This window comes from Falco rusticolus, chromosome 17, assembly GCF_015220075.1.
Source record: "Falco rusticolus isolate bFalRus1 chromosome 17, bFalRus1.pri, whole genome shotgun sequence".
NCBI lineage: Eukaryota > Metazoa > Chordata > Aves > Falconiformes > Falconidae > Falco > Falco rusticolus.
This window is the reverse complement of record NC_051203.1, coordinates 4,230,561-4,248,782: the sequence shown is the minus strand read 5'-3', so window position 1 is coordinate 4,248,782 and position 18,222 is coordinate 4,230,561. Positions and strand designations below refer to the sequence as shown.

Genomic DNA, 18,222 nt, shown 5'->3' with positions numbered 1-18,222 from the left:
GCTTGCTGAGCTCATGCTGATCCAGAGGGGAAGCAGAGGCTCCAGGGCCCTTGTTCATCCAGGTCTGTTGCAGCTAAAGCTTGGCTGCGTATGGCTTGCCCAAGCTTAGCCCTCGAAATCTCCTTCTCTGCAAGACTGCCTTAGTGCTGCTCCCCAAGGAGCTAATGTTGTGTCTTAAGGGATAAGAAGGCGGATGTGAAGCTCCTTACAACCCTACATGTGTAACTGGCTGTAGGTAAAAAATCATCCTGAGACTGCAAGCTGCTTCTCCAGCAAGAAAAGTTTTTAACCCCTTGTACCAGGGGAATAAGTTCCAGGTGACTTCAAGTGCAGGAGGCATGAGAACTGCTGAAGCAGCAGAGAAAATAAATTAGTGCCATCTCGGCTAAAATCCCACACAATTAAAACCTGGATCAGGCTGTGCTCATCTGCCTGAAGATAGCATCTTTAGAGTGACATGCATTAGTCATCATCTGCAGCAAGCTAGCTTAGTGCACAGGAGGAGCCTGTTTACGAGCAAGGTGTTAGAGAAGGCTCCAGGCCCCCTGGGACCAGCTTCTCCCTCCCCGGCGCTGTGCCACCTGTGCCTGGAGCTGGGGGAAATGCCTGTCTCCATCTCTTTCCCTGGCTTGCAGTGGAGGCAGCTCAGGCTGACAGTAAACGTGTTTGCAGAAGCGCTTCTCCTGCACCCAAAGCACGTGGGGGAACGCTGCCAACATGGGCCAGCATTTCTGCCATCTCTGAGGCAGCGAACGCCCCATGTCACTAGGAGTGAGGTGACACTAGTGTCCCCAGCCTGCAAATGGGAAGGAGGTCACTGAGAAGGGACCTATCTGAGGCTGTGCAGGGAGTCTGCACCAGAGGAGAAGAAACTCAATTAGTCTTAAGACCAAACGAGCACCTTTGAACCCCCTGTAGTTGGAATGAGAAGTGATTAAATGACCTGGGCTTAACGGTGCTGTACAAGCTTCCACCCAGCCTTGGATGAAAGCCCTGTGCTCTTCAGCTGTTTCTATGGCATTGGCTTGTTGGTCCAGCCCCGAGCAAGGTCTCTGCAGCACCAGCTGCTCTGATCGATGGTGCTCTGGCAGCTGGAGAGGGAACTGCTGCTGCCCCATCTCCTCCAGGCCCATGTTTGGGGGCAAGGGGTGCCCTGAAAACAGTCCCCAGGAGCTGCAGGGTGTTGCAGGGGGAGCTAGCCAAGCGCAGGAGCACCCATCCACAGCCACAGGCAAAGCTTTCCCTGTTCCTCCCCGAGCTGAAGCCAACCCTTGGGCAAGCCCCATGGCTGAGCCATGAGGTTGAGCTCTGGGGAGGATGGGTTAAACACAGAGTGATCACCTATGGCCTTGGGAGCGGTGGACTGCTCCGTGCAGCAGCCTGGGGTGGGCTTGGGATGCTTCCTGTACCATGGAAAGAGCAAGGCAGCTCTTGCCCACAGCTATTTGTGCATGCCGTGTTGCAGGCGCACAAGGATGCAGCACTGGGGATGGGCATGGAATGGTCTGCGTGTGGCTGGCTGCTTGCTCAGCCCCTGTGCCCTGAGTTCCATGGGAGGGAAGGGCACGAGGGGCTCGTCCTGCCAGCCCCATGGCGTGAGGAGGTTGCAGACTAGAAGCCATCCCAGCCCCTGTTCTCTCTAAGTACCCATGGTCCTGGCAGCAGCAGCAGCAGGACATGGGCATTGCCACAAAGACCATCTGGAAGGGCTTCTCCAGCTGACTGGCAGCTCCGTAGTCTCATGAGAGAACTGGTTTTCCTAGCATGCTTATGGGGCTTTTGCAAAACGAAGGGGCATGGCCCTGCATGCCCCGGTACTTGGATAAAGCCTCACGTTTCACCCCTTGCTATCTGAAAAGCCGTGAGGGGACCTTCCAGCTGAGACCCCTCTTTGACTCTCAGTTTGTGCCGCAAAGCATTTAAGTGAGGCTAACATTAAGCATGTGTTCCCATTAAGTATCTGCATAAATGCTTTGCTGAATGGGGGCCAACATGCCAGAACATCACCCATTTGGTTTGGGCACACGGGCAGGGATTTTATGTTATTGAAGTCCTGCCAATTAAATCAGGTCACTCCAATCTCTCCTCTTCTGCCTCTCTGGCTCTCACGCCTCTGTGTGCGTCTGTTCTCCAGCCCCGCGGTCCAGCCCACCGCCCCAGGCAAATGCTCTGGGAATGAGCCAGACCCCCAGCTCGGCTCATGCTCCTGAGCATGAAATGGGGATTCAATAGCCACCGTCACTCCCGGGGTGTGTGGCATCCGCAGGGCTCTGGCAGCTGCTGGATGGGGCTGGGAAAAGCATTTCGGGGGTGCGACTGCTGGAAAGCAAACAAAAGCTGGAGCTCCTTTGCTGCACCCACCCCAAATCCTGCCTTTGTCTGAGCCCCACGGCTGTGCCTGGCTGGGGTGTTTCTCCCTGCATCGAACTGGGTGCGCAGGAGGATGGGATCTCCATCCCTCACCTCTTAAGATGGGTGACAGGCAACCGGAACCCCAGATCTCTCAATCTGAGACACAGCAAAGCAGAAGGCAGCTTTTCCCCAGTGTTTTTCAGGGTTAAGAGTCTCTGAGCATCCCTTTCCAGGAGAGGTGAGCCGCCAGCAGCATGTCTTGATCAGGGATCCAGCCACCCCGCGGTGCTGCAGAACCCCATGGGATGTTGTGCTGTCACCCCGGCTGCCCTGGGGATGGGGTAGGTGCCCCGGGGACTCCTGGGACTGCACACAGCCAGATCTTCCCAAAGGCAAAAAAATCCCTTTGGGTGCTGGTGGGCAGGAAGGGATTTGGGCCACAAGTCCACCCTGTCCAGCCTCCCACTTCCCTCCTAACGTGGGGCCATGCAGCACTGTGGGAGACCCCCTCCCAGGCTTGGTGACCCCTGCCCATGGGGAGGGGACTGTAGCGGGACCAGCATGCACTTTGGATGCTGAGGGGTCCAAGCAGCCGGATCAGCCTTTGCAGGAGCTTTTTTTTATCCGGTCCTTGGGAGCATCACCCCAGGGGGTTGGGGGTGCCGGGGCTGCCCCTGGGGTGCTCGCCAGAGCCGCAGGAGTTAAGCACGCAGCCGGCAAGAGCTGATTCAGGTGGGTGGCATGTCGTGGTGACAAGACTCGAGTGAGGAGGAGGAGGACTGGGAAAGGGAGGGAGAAGAGAGGAGGAGGGGGGGAGCGTTTGCAGGCAGCGGGGAGCAGCGAGTGTGCGGCTGCAAAGGAGCCGTGCACGGGAAGGATGAAGGTCTCTCCCCATTGCCTCCAGACCGGGTGCTGAGGGTGGGGGCGGCGTGGCAGGGGGTGGCCTGCCGTCCCTATCCCCCCCCGCCCCCCCAAAGGGACTAGGACAGACCCCCCAGCTTTGGCAGGTCCAACGCAACCCAGTCCTTTGTCTGCTGACAGGGGCTCTGCCCGAGCCAGATGTGCAGGCAGCTGTGGCGGGGAGCAGGCAGGCGGATGACAGCAACGCTGGGAGACGGGAGGAGAGTCCAAGGGTAAGTTGGGCTCCAGCCCTGTTAACAGTATTGTCGGTCAGTTGTGACTTTTGGGGGGGGTCTCCTGTGCCTGGGGGCTCTGCAACACAGAGCTGGCTGCTTGGCAGTTTGTTGGGGGTTTGGGGGTTTTTGCCCCTTTTCCTTCCAGAGCTTTGCTTTCGCTGATCTCTGACACAGAGGATAAACGGTGTGTTTGAAAATAAATGAATGAAAACCAGGTGAAAATGGGAAATGCACACAGCATCGGTGTCTCGCCAGTTCGTGGTCCAGGAGGGGGCAAGGGGCGGTGGGGCAGCCTAGGGAAAGGAGATTTTTCCCTGGGCACTAACGGTGGGATCTAGATTCCCAATCCTGGAAACTCCTCTGGGATTGAGTCTTTCCCCACCCAGGCACCGATGGGAATGTGGGGCAACCGTGGTGAACCCCACGGTGATGCGCTGGGGATGGTGCTGCTGAGACTGAAATCCAGCCTTGCACAGGGATATGCCGGCAGGATGCGATCCAGCCAGGAGCAGCGCTTTCAATGCATTAACCCCTCTGTGCCTGAGCTCTGTGGAAAATGTTGAAGGAGTCAAGTGTAGAAAAGATGCTGTGTTAAATAAACCAGCCTGGTCTTTTGGAGTCCCTCCTTCTTTTGCAACCCAGCTTTGCCTGCCCGTGCCAGGTGAAGCTCACCTAAGGGAGAGGACAGACTGCCTGGGGGGTGACAGGCAAAAGGTGATGGCAAAGCAAACCCTGGGAGCAGCAGCCCTGGGTCAATGGTGTCATTTTAATGATTTCTGTGCTGGTTCTGTGTTTAGCTCAACCCTTCCTATCCCTGCTCCTCTATGCATGCGCCTCCCCAACGCAGCTACACCAGAGACGTGCACCCACCCGCAACCTCTGTGCTTGTACCTCTGTGCAAAGCAGCCCGCAGCTGTCGGGTGCGTGGCTGTGCCCTGCCAGCCTGGGCAGCAATGGGGTCCTGGGGGGCTCTTTGCAAAGAGGCACCCGCTGCAGGGACCCTTGCACCCACCTGTGCTGACCCAGCCTGGGAAGGGTGCTCAAGAGTGGGAAGGGACCTCATAGCTCAGCCTGTGGCTGAGGCATCACCTATCCTCGCCTCTCCCTGATGCCCAGACAGGTGCCGAGCCCTCTTCACCTCCTTTTGCTTCCTGCCAGAGCCTGAAAAAAGGGATTTGGGAGATCTCAGCACTGTCCTCCTCTCCCAAGAGTGAGAGGGCAAAGCCCTTCACCTGGCAGTGGGACCTTGGAGGACAGGAGGGGATGCTCAGGGTTGGGCATTGCAGGGTGGGAGAAGGACCCTTGGAGCAGTGTTTCCAGGGAGGCTTTTGCTGGAAGTTGCTGCTGTCACCGCTGGGCATGAGGATCTGGGTCCTCAGGCCGTGATCTAACAAGGTTGGGAGGTCAGAAGCTACGCAGAGATGCTGCCTGCCTCACCACCCTCTGGGTGCTGTGCCGGTGCTGAGCCAGGACCCAGCCCCTGCTGCTGCTTTGAGGACGAGGAGCCCTGATGCCACAGCCTGGATGCAGGCAGAGCTCATAGCAAGGCTGGGAAGCAAACATCTCGTTTCTGTCTCAAAGCCCGAGTGCGGTGCAGCCGTGGGGTGACGGGGATGTGGCTCAGCACAAGTTTCCCGGAGCGCTGACTGCTCCCTGCCATGGGGCTTCTCCTCTCATGGGGGTCCGTGGTGCTCACGCCTGGAGCATGGGGCACCATCACCCAGCTCCAGTCCTGGCTCCCCGTGGCAGGAGACCCCGGTTCTGCTGACCCAGCCTCTTTGGGGACATGGCTCTTCCCGGCGCTCCTGGCTCTCCTTTCCCCAGGGCAGAGCCACTGCTGAGCGCTGCTACCCCAGCACCCTGGGCCCTCTCTGTGGGCAGTGGGCACTGGTTTGGCACTGGGTAAGTGGCTGTGCAGAGCAGGGCTGAGGGCCAAATGTGGGGATGAGTCTCTGCTCCTCAGCCATTTTAAACCCCTTCCTTTGGGTGGGACCTCTTTTATTCTTCTGCAGTGTAGAACGAGGAGCTCAGCATCAGTTGCCGGGGCTGAGCTGTGCCAACACCCATCACAGAGCCTGCAAAATCCCTCTGGTGCAGGGGAAGGGGGTGGTGAGTTAGGCAGGACCCCAACCTAAATCCATCCCACCTCCCTCGGGGTGTGGGAGCATCAGGAAACCACTTTCCCCACAGCACTGTATATTAAGCTGCATAATTGCTTCCCCAGGGAGCCAGGGCAGCCCCTCTGCTCAGTGCTTCAAAGGAGATGCCGTGGAGGCTCCGATTCCCAACGCGGAGCAGAGCTTCAGCTGCTCTAACCAGCCGCGGCTCCTTCTGCTTTGAAGAGCCGTGCTGCCTCACGGCAGGAGAGGGTTCGTTCTCGCTCCTCGCTGTAGCTGATCACTGCCATTCCAGGATGTGATCCTAAATTTCCTGGCTAGGACAGGGATGGAGGATGCTAGGAAGGTCCACAGCTTGTTGCAGTTGGGCACCTGGCAGGCTGGGAACTTCACCATGCTACCAGCACCTCTCCACATGCAGGGAAGCCCAGCTACAGGGCGCTCTCCCTTTCTTTATTCCCAGCAGACGATGTATTTCCTAAACCACCTTCAGGGTAGACCCTGGTCACTAATGCCTCTTCCCTTCTGTCCTAAAAGCTACCCGTGGGATAGCATTCCTGTTGGTATGTGGCCGATTCCTGAAGAGCAGAGATGCCAGCCCAGGGCTGTGTGATTCCCCTCCTTGCACGCAAACTCGCCACCTCCCTCCCTCCTTGATCTCGCATCCTTTTTTTTTGCCAGAAAACACGTCGAGGGGCTGTTTCAGTGCCCTCTGCCAAAGATGAGGTGTGAGGCCCCGGCACTGACTGATTGTTGCTTTTCTGCTTGGCATGTGTGGGAGGTACCTGTGCCTTTGGTTCTCCTCTTGGAAATGAAATTGTTGTTCTCAGGGGAAATGCTCTCCCCTGTGCTCTGCATCAAAAGCTGCAGCTCTGCCCTGGCCAGGGAAAGCCACGAGAAGAAGAATTACAGCTGCTGCCGAGCAGAGTGCTGCCTGCTGCTTGCTGAGAGTGAATCAGGAAAAACATTAAAATTAGATGAGCTTAAAACTTCTCTTTAAGAAGGGGATGGTCTCCATCAATAAGGCTCCGCACTGGGACTTTGGGGTTGAGTTTAGAGTTTGGTTGTTTGCTCTTGAGTTGTGAGCTCCTCCCAGAGCCCAGGGCATCCCTCCTGCCCTGCCAGCCCACAGCCATGCCCTGGCCACCCCAGACCCTTGCACACTGGTCCCCATGCGCATCCCTTCCAGCATCCCTTCTGTGCTGGACCGAGGCAGCTGCTGAAATGCCCGACATCGTTCCAGGACATCAGCCAGCTCATAGGCGGTGAAATATATGTGCAGGTTTAGTGGTTGTTGACGGCAGAGAGTATTTTGTGATAAATATATTTGTAGTGGGGTTTGTAAAAGGCTGTTCCAATGGGTGGTTTTTAGGAAGGCAATAAACGGCTGAGAAAATGGTTCTGGTTGTACCTTGGAGCAGAGGGACGGCAGCCCCAGCACCCCTTGCCTTCCCCCCCTCCCCCCCTGCCTCCGTACCCCTGGCAGGAGTGAGCGTTTGGGGGTCCTGGATGTGGGAAATGGGGGCCCACAGATTACAGCATCCCAGTCGGGGAGGGACGGGGGTCTGAGTAACCCCCGTGCCCCCTCAAAACGGCTGGAGTCCTTGCAATGGGTGCTCCCCAGGATCTGTTTGCAAACACGCAGCGGAGCAGGAATTATGTGTCGGCTCTGTTTGGTGTGTAATTCTGAATAACAAATAAATATAGGAAAATTGGGATCCGTTCCCAGACAATTCACAAAGGGCCTAATTGGAACTTAAGTGGTGCCTAAGTCTTGCGCTGGCTCTCTGCACTGGGGTGCTTTTCACCCAGACAGGGGAAAGAGACAAACTTAGTCAATAAATTACTTGTGATAAATTATTCACCAACTGTACTTGGAATTAATGCCAGCTTCCCCCTCCAGCAGCTTATAAATGCTCTGATATCTCCTGACCCTGTCCAGGCTCCAAAGCTACCCATCAGCTTTAAAAGCCTATCCCAGGCACTATTAGAAAATCATATTTTGTGGCATTTATAACCAGTAATAAAAAAAATAACACCAAGATTAAATTTGGCATGTGAGGTCAGAGCGTGACCAGCTTTGTCCTTCCTGTTGACCAAAGCTGAGCCGAGTCTGTTCTCAGGTTCAAGCTGAGAAAATTGTTTTGCATGAAGACAGGCCACTGTGCTTCTGTGAGACTTAATAACGCTTGCTTTGAATTTAAAAGCCTTCATCAGTGAGGAATTTGTAATCAGCATAAAAGGGGTTTTGCATTTTAACCAGCTTTTCCCAAAGGCAGAGATGAACTAACTCCAGCTCTCTTGTTTAGGGGAAGAAAGCATCCTCGCCCCAAAGCCCAGGGAAGCTCCTCTCCCTGCTCTGTCCTGTGTCCCAGCAGGACCATGTGGCTAGAAATCAAAAGCCTGGAAATATAGAGGGAGGGAGGGGAAAAAAAAAAAGTACAAGTATCCAGCCACCTGAAAAGGAAAAACTGGTTTTTTCCTCTTTGTGAAATGAACTGATTTAGTTTGTGCTGGAATAAGCATTTCGATTGGGTGTCTGTCACTAGTTCATAGGATGATTATTAAATTTAATTCAATTGTTTGGTTGTTCAAAGCACTGTTCAGCAACGCATTATCAAAGCTGCTCGTTTGACTTGAAAAGCCCATTTGGACTTTTAGACCCCTTGGCTCAAAAAGGGTCTGCAGCGTTTGATCCGAATTTGCAAATTGCTGCGGTTGATCGGAAGCCGCATTTTTCAGTGAAGGCTTTTATTCCCATGGAAAATTCTGCCCAGTCCTATTTCTGAGTCACTTTTCCTAACTCCTACATGCCGCTGCTGCTGCTCAAAGCTGGCGATGGAGCCGGGCGGGCTGTCCCAACGCCCGTGCTGATGGGTGCTGGCTCCGTGCAGCTCCAGCTCTCCAGCAGCAAGATGCAGCTCATGCAGCCGATGGATCCTCCAGCTCCCAACGGGCAGCGGGACTCATCCCTGCATCCAGCTGTTTGAAAGGACCAAGGAGCAGAGCCAGGGTCGGCTCCATCACAGTGCTGCTGGGTTTCGGGGCTGCCCTGACGCCTGTCCATCGCTTGCACCCAATGCCTCAGTGCTGAAATCACCTGGTGGTCTTTCTTTTGCATGAAGCTCTTGGTAAATAAGACAAATGGGATTTCAGTGACATTCCCCAGCCAGCTTTATGGCTTCTCAGTATTTTGTTGACTCCTTCTATGCTGGTTAAACCCTCCTGGGAAGCCACAGACATACCCCCTCATCTCCCCCTTTTCTTGGCCACGGTTGTCCTCCCCGGCTTGGCAGGCACATGCATTTTCCTTGGTTTTCTCCGATTTTAAGGGAAGTTAAACAAACAGGGCTGTTTACATCTGAAAGCCATCACTTCTCATGCCGAAATCTCTGCTCGCGGGCTGGCAGCAGCAGGAGCGCTGCAGCTCTGCAGCGCGGGGGCCACGGGGGGCTGGGGGCTCGCACCGAGCAGCCAGGCAGCCTGATGTTGCATTTTGCTGTGGTTTGTATTTATAAGTTTTATATCTTTATCTATTTTATAAGCTGTGGAGCGGGGAGAAGCGGGGAGAGCAGCATGCTGGCAAAGTTGTTTTCTCCTGGGAAATCGGGAACGCACTGGGAAGGGGAAGGGGCGATGCACTATGGCCTTGCGGAGCAGCCGCTCCCGGTGCGTGGCATCCCACTCCCACGCAGCCGGGGCAGCTGGATCCCAGCCCCTCTCGGGGCGGGGGGGGGGGAGGTGTTGCTGCCAGGCAGAGCTGGGTGCAGCTCCATCAGCCCTGCATAAGGCTTGGTGCCATCTTATTTTTCCCGGTGTCCTTGCTGCAGACAGTCTCCTTGGGCAGCGCCTGTAAATAATACAGTTGCAGAGCTGAGTGGGTTTAAAAACCACAGCGGGGCTGGGGAGGGGGGAGCAGTTTGCAGGCAGAGGCAATGGAGAGAGCTGATGTGGCTCCTGCCTCCGAGGGCACCGGCTGAGGAAGGGGTGAAGGCGGGGGGTCATCCCGCTGTGCTGGGGCACAGGCAGCCCCCCGCTCCTGCCCTCGGGGCTGCCTGCAGCCCAGCAATGCCCCCCCACCCCCCCCATGCCACTGCAGGATGGCCCCACACTGCAGCTCCCCGACCCCCCCAGCAGCCTGGGATGACTAAGAGGCGATGAACCACTCCTGGAAACTCAGAAGAGATCTAATTCTGTGAATAAACTACAAAAATAAAAAAGATCCCTGGGGGGGAGACGATGTTTGTGAATTAAAGACAAAAGTGGGTGACATTTCTGCCAGCCATATGCAGCTGCAGCGCCGGGGGGGGGGGGCACACATGGGGCCACCGAGGGCTGTAATTCCTGGAGATGATGGGAAAGCAGCAACTTCTCCCGCTCTGCCCATGCTCGGTGGACTCACACCGGGTGATGTGGTGTCTCAGTGATCATGGGGAGCCTTGTTTCATCAGGTGACAGCCAGCCCTCATGGCATGTGACGAGGGCAGGAACCAGGTTTTCCTGTTGCACAGCAGCCCTGGGAACTGAGGGCTTTGCAATATGGGCAGCTGGGATGCACCTTGGATCCTTAAGGATCCTTAGCGCTCTTCCTTCCTGCAGCTGCTGCAGGGCACACAGGACTTCAGGGTCACTTCTCAGCTCAGAGCCTCCAGCTCCAGCCCAGCATCCTCCAGACTCAGTAATGCCAGCAGCTGGGTCACCCCGGCTCATCGCAGTCTTGCTCCTTCAGGCTAATTCCCTCTTGGCTAGCAATTCTCTTCTCCCCTCCTCTGCCGCCAGGCTCCCAGCCGTCAGCCAGTTAGAAGATGTTATTTAAAATAAACTGGAAGTGGATTTTGTCAAGAATAAGCCCAATTCCTCACCCATGAAGGGTTATTTCATCCCCTTCAGTTTGGGGAGGGACCTTTATCAGCTGCCAAGAGCCTCAGGGTCTGGCCACGGGCGGGGCAGTGCCCACCAGTGTGAGGGGCACGGACCCCAGTGCACGAAACGTGGAGGTTTGGGGGCTGGGTGGTGGTTCCCCCCTGGTGGGTGGGTGCAGCAGGGGCCGTGGAAGCCCCTTGGCTTGTGATGGCAGAGGCAGCCAAGTGGTCCATGAAGACCCACCAAGACCATGGTCCCCATCCCATTGGAAACCACCTCTGTGGTCTCTGCTGGTGGCAAAGTCCTGCAAAGCTGGGGGTCAGCAACCCCAAACCCCATAAGGGGGGGGGGGGGTGGCACAGCCACCCCCAACTCGCTGAGCCCCTCCCAGCTGTGGTGGCTTCCCGGGGCACGGTGCAGGGCTTTGCCTCCATGCCCACCAAGCTGCTCTGCGCCTGAGGAGGGGGTGAAGCAGCCCCAAAGCCGTGCCTGGCAGTTGCTATGGCAACCGGACATTTTTCTTATGATTCCTAATGACTTATTGGCATTTGCACTAATATACAGCTTTTTTGGCTGACGGAGGTTGACTTGTCTCTCCTCAGCCCCTAAAGAACAGGAGCATTGCATGCAGGGCCGGAGTCCAGGTTGGGCTGGGGGGGCTGCCCCAGTGCTGCCCCTGGCTCTGGGCACAGCATCCCTGATGCTTCGTGGGGAGCAGCACAGACAGGAGCCACCAGCCAGCTCCCTGCAAGAGGCAAGTGCTCAATCACAGCTTGTTTTTCCCCGGGTGAGGCTCAGAGGATAGGAGGGCTACAGGATTTGGAGAAAAAAAGGCTCTTACAGGGCAGGAGCCAGCCAGAGCAGAGAACAACAGCCCTGCAAGAAGCAAGAGGGGTCCTGGGCTGTGCAAATCCCAAACTGGTGCTGATGGGGTCTGAGATGCGACTTCAGCATCATATTCCCAGCCACGCTGGTAGGATATCCCAGTTTTTCCTCTGTGAAATTCGGCACAGAGAGGAAAATCAATGCACTCTTTTTTTAAATCCATGCTTAATATCAAACGTCATACCTCGCCCAGATTTATTCGGGTGGATTAGATACTTCTTAGCTGCTCAACATCACGGAGCAGTTTGCAGCGCTGGAGCAATGCCCCAGGCAGGGCTGCCCGGCTCCTTCGGGCTGAAAGCAGGGCTTGCATCCGTGCATGGCCAGGGCCAGCTTTGCAAATATTTGGAATTTTTTTCAGAGAATTGGAGACCAGGGGGGCCAGTTTGTGGCTGCTGAACCTGTACTTGCACCCTGAGAGCTGTGCAGGGTTCTCAGCAGGTGAGTGTGTGGCTCTGAGCTCTCCTGCCTAATTCCTTCAGAGGCACAAGCCATACAACCCACCTGCTTTGGTTTTTTTCCTGCAGACGGGCTGCTGTGTGTCTTGCACATGGGAAACAGTGTGGAGACCAAACAAAGACCAGGGAGACAAAGTTACCGGCATGGACAGGAACAGCTTCACGTCCAACTCTGTAACACTGGGTGCTCCCAACGTTAGAGCACTGATGTGCTCTTTCTGGTTGTCATGTCCTAATGAGCTCCCGAGACATGGGGTTTGCAATTACCGGCTGAAACTTTCAACCCTGAGCACTAAATCTGTGTGCACTGTAGCTCAGATAAAATCATGGGAAGACTTGGGGGGCTTTTAGGGTCAGTGACAAGCTCTTGCAGCACAGTGGCAGGGGTTTGTACCCCTTTTTTAACGGGTCTCCACCAGCTTCCCTCCTCTTTGCCCTGTCCTGTGGCCACCGAGCGTGACTGTCGAATGCAGCAGAGCTACCTCTCGCTGGTCCTGGGCATCTGCCAGCCCCGAGAGGTTTGGTAGGACCTCATGTCCTTACAGCAGCTCCAGGGCATCGTGGCAATAGAGCAGCACTTCATCAGGATATGGTCTATGGTGGGCAGGAGCAGGGGGGTCCAAGCCCCTGCAGGGCTGGCTCAGCTCCCCCAGGAGCATCTTACATCCCTGCAAATCCTGCTGAGATGTTCTTTTGTGTCACTCTGTGGGGTCATCAAGCCTTCAGGAGGTGCTCTGTAACTCCAGCCTTTTATCACAGCCGCATGGCCCAAGGAGGCCAGAATGTGCCAGCAAGATAACAGGGAGAGACTTCCTCGTAATTAGAAATTAGCCCTGATTTCACGGCACTTACAAGCAGCCGCGTTGCCATCCTGACCTTTCTTCTGCTGAAGATCAAAGGGAGCAGGGCTGGGCTCCAGCCGCGGCTGCTCTCGCCCTGCTTTGCATGCATGATGCGACCCCATTCTGCTGCCCGTCCGCTGATGCTGGAGTCATCTGCCCCTCCGCTCGCTGGCACTGAACCCTGCCCATGCCCCTGCCCGAGCCAGCCACCACGGCGTGGGTGGCCAGCTGTCCCTGCAGGCTGCTGGCTCCCTTCGCTCCTGCAAGAGCAGTTTAACCCGTGAATGAAGAGAGAAATAAGATGGAGGTGGCAAGGGACCAGCTGAGCCCCCAGGGCAACGATGCTCGAGCGAGGTCCGCGGCTCCCTGGCCCTCGCCTCTTCTCTTGGCACCGTCTGTGCAACGTTCCCCACCTGCAGCAATATTGCTTAGCTGAAGAAATATTGCTTCCAACAACAGACCCCTCTAGAGAAATAACAGGAGAGATCCCATCATGGTTTTGATTTTAATTACACTCAGGAATTCTTTCCTTTTTTTAAGCTTTGTTTAATAACCTGTTCCTTCCCACACAGCCCTCCTCTGCTGAAGAAAGTTTAAAGAGCCTCGATTTATCCTTCTGAAGGGACTAACAACAAAACACTGCAGTGGCAGAGTATTTCTTCCTAAAATATCCCAGGGGGACATGCTGGAGCAGCCCCTGGCTGTTCTCAGGCTCTGACTGGGACAGGACCATGGTGGCTGGGGGCTGTGCAGGTGCTGGGCAGCCCCTCGGTCTGCACCGATCCAGCACCCTGGGCAGCCAGGAGCCACCTCCAAGAGTGTTTTTACTGTCTCACTGAGAGTCGACACCTTATTCCAAGGACCTGGGTTTTTTGGTCCGACAGAAGGGCATGGATGTGCCTTCCCCAAGCGATGCCCCTGGTCTCTGTCCCCTTTAGAGCCTGTAGCCAAATTGCTTCACGGCTGGTTTGTGTAGCCACATGGGTAGCAGAGCTCAAAAGCCTTTGACATTGCCCGGAGCTTCCTCTATCAAAGGATGCTGCCCTTGGCTTTGGTGTGGGTAGAGGAAGGGGAGAGGTTTGGGGGGGGCTGCTCTGCAAATGAGCCAGGCTTAGTGGCCACCCCCCAGCCCAGCCCAGCCCCCAGGCTGCGCCGAGGGGTATCGATCGTTGCTGTTGGCAGGCCGAGCTGCTGGGGAAGGTCACTCAGGCTGATGCAGCACAGGCAGCGTCTGCAGCCGTGATCCAGGACACCGGTTACCCTGGCCATCGGTCCGCTGGCTTTAGGGCCCCAGATGTCCATGGGCTGGGACGGGGACCAAGCTGGATGCTGGATGGGATGGGGACCCTGGGGTTTCCGAGCAACACAGAGACATGGACACTTTCCTCTGGGCTTTAATGTCTCTGGAGAGGAAGGTTCAAACAGCCTCTGCCTGCCTGCTGCAGCTCTAGGCATGCTACTTGTTTGTTTGATTAGAGAGATGAAGAAATAAATGGAAGAGATATGAGCATCCCTCTTCACTCCCACCTCCTATGTGGTACTGGCTTGATTTTTCAAAAGGACTCAATGTCCAGAGCTTCAGAGCTGTCTGCATCATTTAGACAGGCGCATGGGAGATGAGCCCTTTGAAAATTGTGTCCCAAATGGTTAACAAGGAGCTGTTCTTCCCCGGAGGCTGGCAGCGTTTCCTCCCGCTCTGTGGGGTCTTTCCCTGTATCTGCAACATACAACAGAAGGAAATGGTATGTCACGGAAATACATATCATAATTTCCTGGCATGCACCTGTCTCTTCCAGCACACACACTGCTGCAAGACACAAACACACACTTGTGCGGATTATGAGCTACTATTGCTGTCATGTTGTCGTAGCTCAACAGGCATGTACAACCACAGGAGTTATCACATCGCCGTGCCCGGCTGCTGTCAGCCCCTGGCAGCCACCGCGCTCCTCGTTCCATGTCGACAGCCTCCCCTGGGCTGTGGGAGCTGCAGGAGCTGTTTGTGTCTGGAAGCTGCCTGGGGGCAAGGAGCCCCACAGCTCACGGGGACCCAGAACAGAGCCTTTTTGCAGGGAGAGGAGCTGCAGGCAGCGGGAGATGCTTTAGACTTGCACTGCTGGTCATGCCGCTGTGGTGCGGGGCTCGCAGCAATGCCAGGCTGCTGCTGCTGCTGCCCACCCTGCCTGCCCCTTCAGCCTGCCTGCGGCCGAGGGCATGGGCAGCAGCAGGGCTGCGATGGTGGTAACACGGGAGGGAAAACAGGCTGAGCTGTCTGTCCCCTGCTGCTGGAGACAGCGTGAACCTCACCACTAATTGGCAACCTGGGGAGATGGACAGGGAAAAGGTCCCTCTGCTGGGACACTGGAGAGGGGATTGCAAGGGACCCAGCTTCACATTGCAAGCGATGCCTTCCCACAGGAGAGCACATGCCACCTTCCAGCCTGCATCCCACAGGACACAGGGCTGGTATGAGCAGAGAGGGCTCCTGTGCAGTCAGTGTTGCAGCCGGGGAGCCTGCCAGAAACCTGGGGGGTGAGAGCTGGAGTGAAGGCAGGAGCTGGAGGTCTCCATTTCCACTGAAATCTGGCACCTTCCCCCTCTCTGGCAGCCCCGTTAGAAGCTATAAATATATCTGAGTGTTCACAACACCCTTTCCCGAGCACCCTGGGGATAAAAATCAAGAAGGATGCTCTGAAGGGGTAGGCTTGATTGATGGGAGCTGGGCTTGACACACCATGCTCAGCACCAGATGGATGACGGAGCAGTGACGGCGGCAGCACTCACAAGCCCCGGCACAAAGGGAGCTCAGTCCCCCGCTGGGAGGGCAAGGGGGGAGGTTTGCAGACGAGACCTGAGCTCACCGTGCAGGGTGAGGATGGTGGGTGCTCCTGTTGTGGGGGCAGCATGTCCCAGCACTGCCATCCCATACAGCCAGGCGCTCAGGTCCCCAACACAGGGGTGTTCTGCTCCCCTGGGTGCTCTGCTCTGCTCCAGGTGCTAAAGCTGGAGGTCGTGAGGGTCTTTGGGGGTCTGCCAGCCCCCTGGGTCTCCACAGCCTGGCTGGAGACCCCCAGCAATGCAGCCTGCAGGACATCATCCCCAGGGCTGGGTGGAGAGCAGGCAGCATCCCTGGCAGGAGCTCCACTTCTTCAGCAGAGTTCAAAGCCAACCCACCTGGGACCGTGAACAATTAATTTTCCCAATCTGCACAACAATCAGCTTCTGAGGCGAACAATTAGCCGGTCACAAATTGTAATTGTCATCTCACTTCTGATTTTAATTTGGCCTAATGAAGGCTAAGTGATTCCGTCTCGCTCTTTCTCCCCCGGCCCCACAGTCCTCTGGCATCCCCGGCTGCAGCGAGGACACGCGGGGAGGCAGCACCCAGCCCGCGGCCGTGGCCCTCCCCGGGATGGAGAGTGCTGGGGGTGGCCAGGGAAAACCATTAATCCCTATTGCGGGCTGCTTGGTTTCAGATATCATGGCCAATAAAAGTTTTATTTAAGGGAATTGGCTGCCTGTGTCCATGCATTCTGGTTTGTCACAGCCTGTTAGCCTCTCACGCTTGCCCTTTGAAGCAGGGGCTATCATTTAATCTTCATCTAGAATAACGCACTGATTTTTTCCCCTTTCTGATTTTAACTCACTGCTGCTTGTACGTCTCTGTCTGCACCCTGCTCCCTCCACCCCGTCCCCACATCCCCGATGCATTATCATCTGCAGCACCTCTTGGATCCAACTATGTTTTCTAATGAATTCATGGTCTCACTGAATTGCCTTTCACTTTAATACTTAATTTAGATTGAAGAAGGTGGTTGCTGGGCCTCGAATACCAAGTGAGACTCTGGTGTAGCTTTGGCTGGAAGTTGCACGATGCCTGGTGGGGTCAGGCTGAGCGAAGCCATCCAAGTTTGGTGAACTTGGCATAACCACCCTGCTACTCTCCAAGCCTGGCAGCCTCCCTTATCCTCCATCCTCAGCATGAAGCTGGATGCACGAGTTGTCACTGGGATATGGCAGCCCTAGGCGCTGGTTCTGTCTGCACATCACATCATCCGCCCCCGAGAAGCCCAGTCCTGGCTCCCTCCTGCTCTGCAGCTTCTGTGTGTCGTTTAACACAGGGCAAAGTGAGAGCAAGATGCTCCTGAGCCAGGGAGCAGGTGCTTTGCCACACGCCAAGTCTGCGCAGCTTTCCCTCCTCCCCAACCCCGAGTGCCTGATAATTTTAACACAAGCAGTAAGGAGAGGGCTCCTTCATCCTGATAGAGAGACTGAGCCTCTTCTGGGTTGAAGCATTGCAGCTCTTTAATAGCACCAATTAAAACTGCAGAGGGAATAAGACGCTGGCAGGCAGTAATCACCCAGACTGGAATAGGGCTTGAGCATGAGTTTTAACAGCTTCACTTTAAAGGGAAAATGTACTTTCCATGACCCTTGGATGAACAGAAACCTGGTTTCAGAGCTTATCCAAAGCCTGCGAGGTTGAGTATCAGCCCCACACCGGGACACGCTGCTCCGCTGCAGCCAACAGCCCTGCTGCCTTGCCCTATTAAAAAGCAGCAGGCAGCCAGTTGTGAGAAGGAGCAGGGTAAAGGGAAGAGGAGGAATAAGTATATCAGCAAGGTGAAGCTTCAGTGACAGCTACGAGATCTGATCTTTCAGGGAAAAATGTCATCTCCAGTTTGGGGTGGGGCAGGGGGGGTTGCAGGGAACTTGTGGTGGAGATGAAATGGCCTTCAGGGCCAGTTACAACTCAGTGCAATGGTTCCCTGCACACCCCCTTTCTGCAGCCCAGCACCCCACCGGCAGCAGCACCCTGCACCCTGGCCGACTTACGAGCTTGCTCTGCCTGGCATTGCTACCAGCTCCATTTGTTTCCCTGTTTTTTTGTGCTACCTGGGAAGGATCCGGAGGTGATCCTGCCCCAGCCGTGCCCCTGACTTGCTCCACAACCCTCACCCGGAGTTACAACTAATCTGCAGGCTTCTTGGGCTCAGTTAGGGCTGATTTGGTTAGCTGTTTGCACAATTGAGGTCAAAGCCCATCTTGTCTGAAGCTGAAAACAATTAAAATCACTCCTGGAAGGACCTAAGCATGGACCCAGCAGCCAGCATCCCTCCGGCTGCAGCTGGCAGCTCCCTCCTCCCTCCTTGCCCCACTCAGTGCACCTTGCCAGCAGGCAGGTTGTAATTTACAGGGCACTCATCCACCCGCTCAGCCCTGAGCATCTGCCCCCGCCTTGTCCCAGCGAGCTCCATCACAGCTGCCCACATCACACCAGCAGTGCGTGCAGGATCTGGCCCTCCTTGCATGCCCAGCTGAACCAGCCTGACCCCAGGGGTCCCAAAGTTTCCCCTAATCTGACCAAACCAGCGTTGCAGTGATGCTCACCTGCTGCAGCCATCTCAGCATCACTAGCGCTGGCTCCCACTGTCACCGGAATGATGACTGGCAGCTCGCAGAGCTGTCACTCACTGCCAGTCCAAGCACAGGAGCCTCCAGCTGGGGTTGGCAGCAGTCACATAACGATAGAGCTTCATCAGGGCCAGGAGGACCCTGTTAGAGCCAT

The 18,222-nt window shown here is 55.8% G+C and overlaps 1 protein-coding gene across 1 annotated transcript in view; it reads left to right on the top strand.

Moving 5' to 3' along the window:
- The first annotated feature begins 3,171 nt into the window (after window positions 1–3,171).
- LRRN2 (leucine rich repeat neuronal 2) overlaps window positions 3,172–18,222 on the top strand; it is a 46,963-nt gene continuing 31,912 nt past the window's right edge. Inside the window, exon 1 of the mRNA XM_037410345.1 lies at window positions 3,172–3,485. The gene's annotated coding sequence lies outside the window, so the exon portion shown is untranslated. The remainder of the gene's footprint in view (window positions 3,486–18,222) is intronic.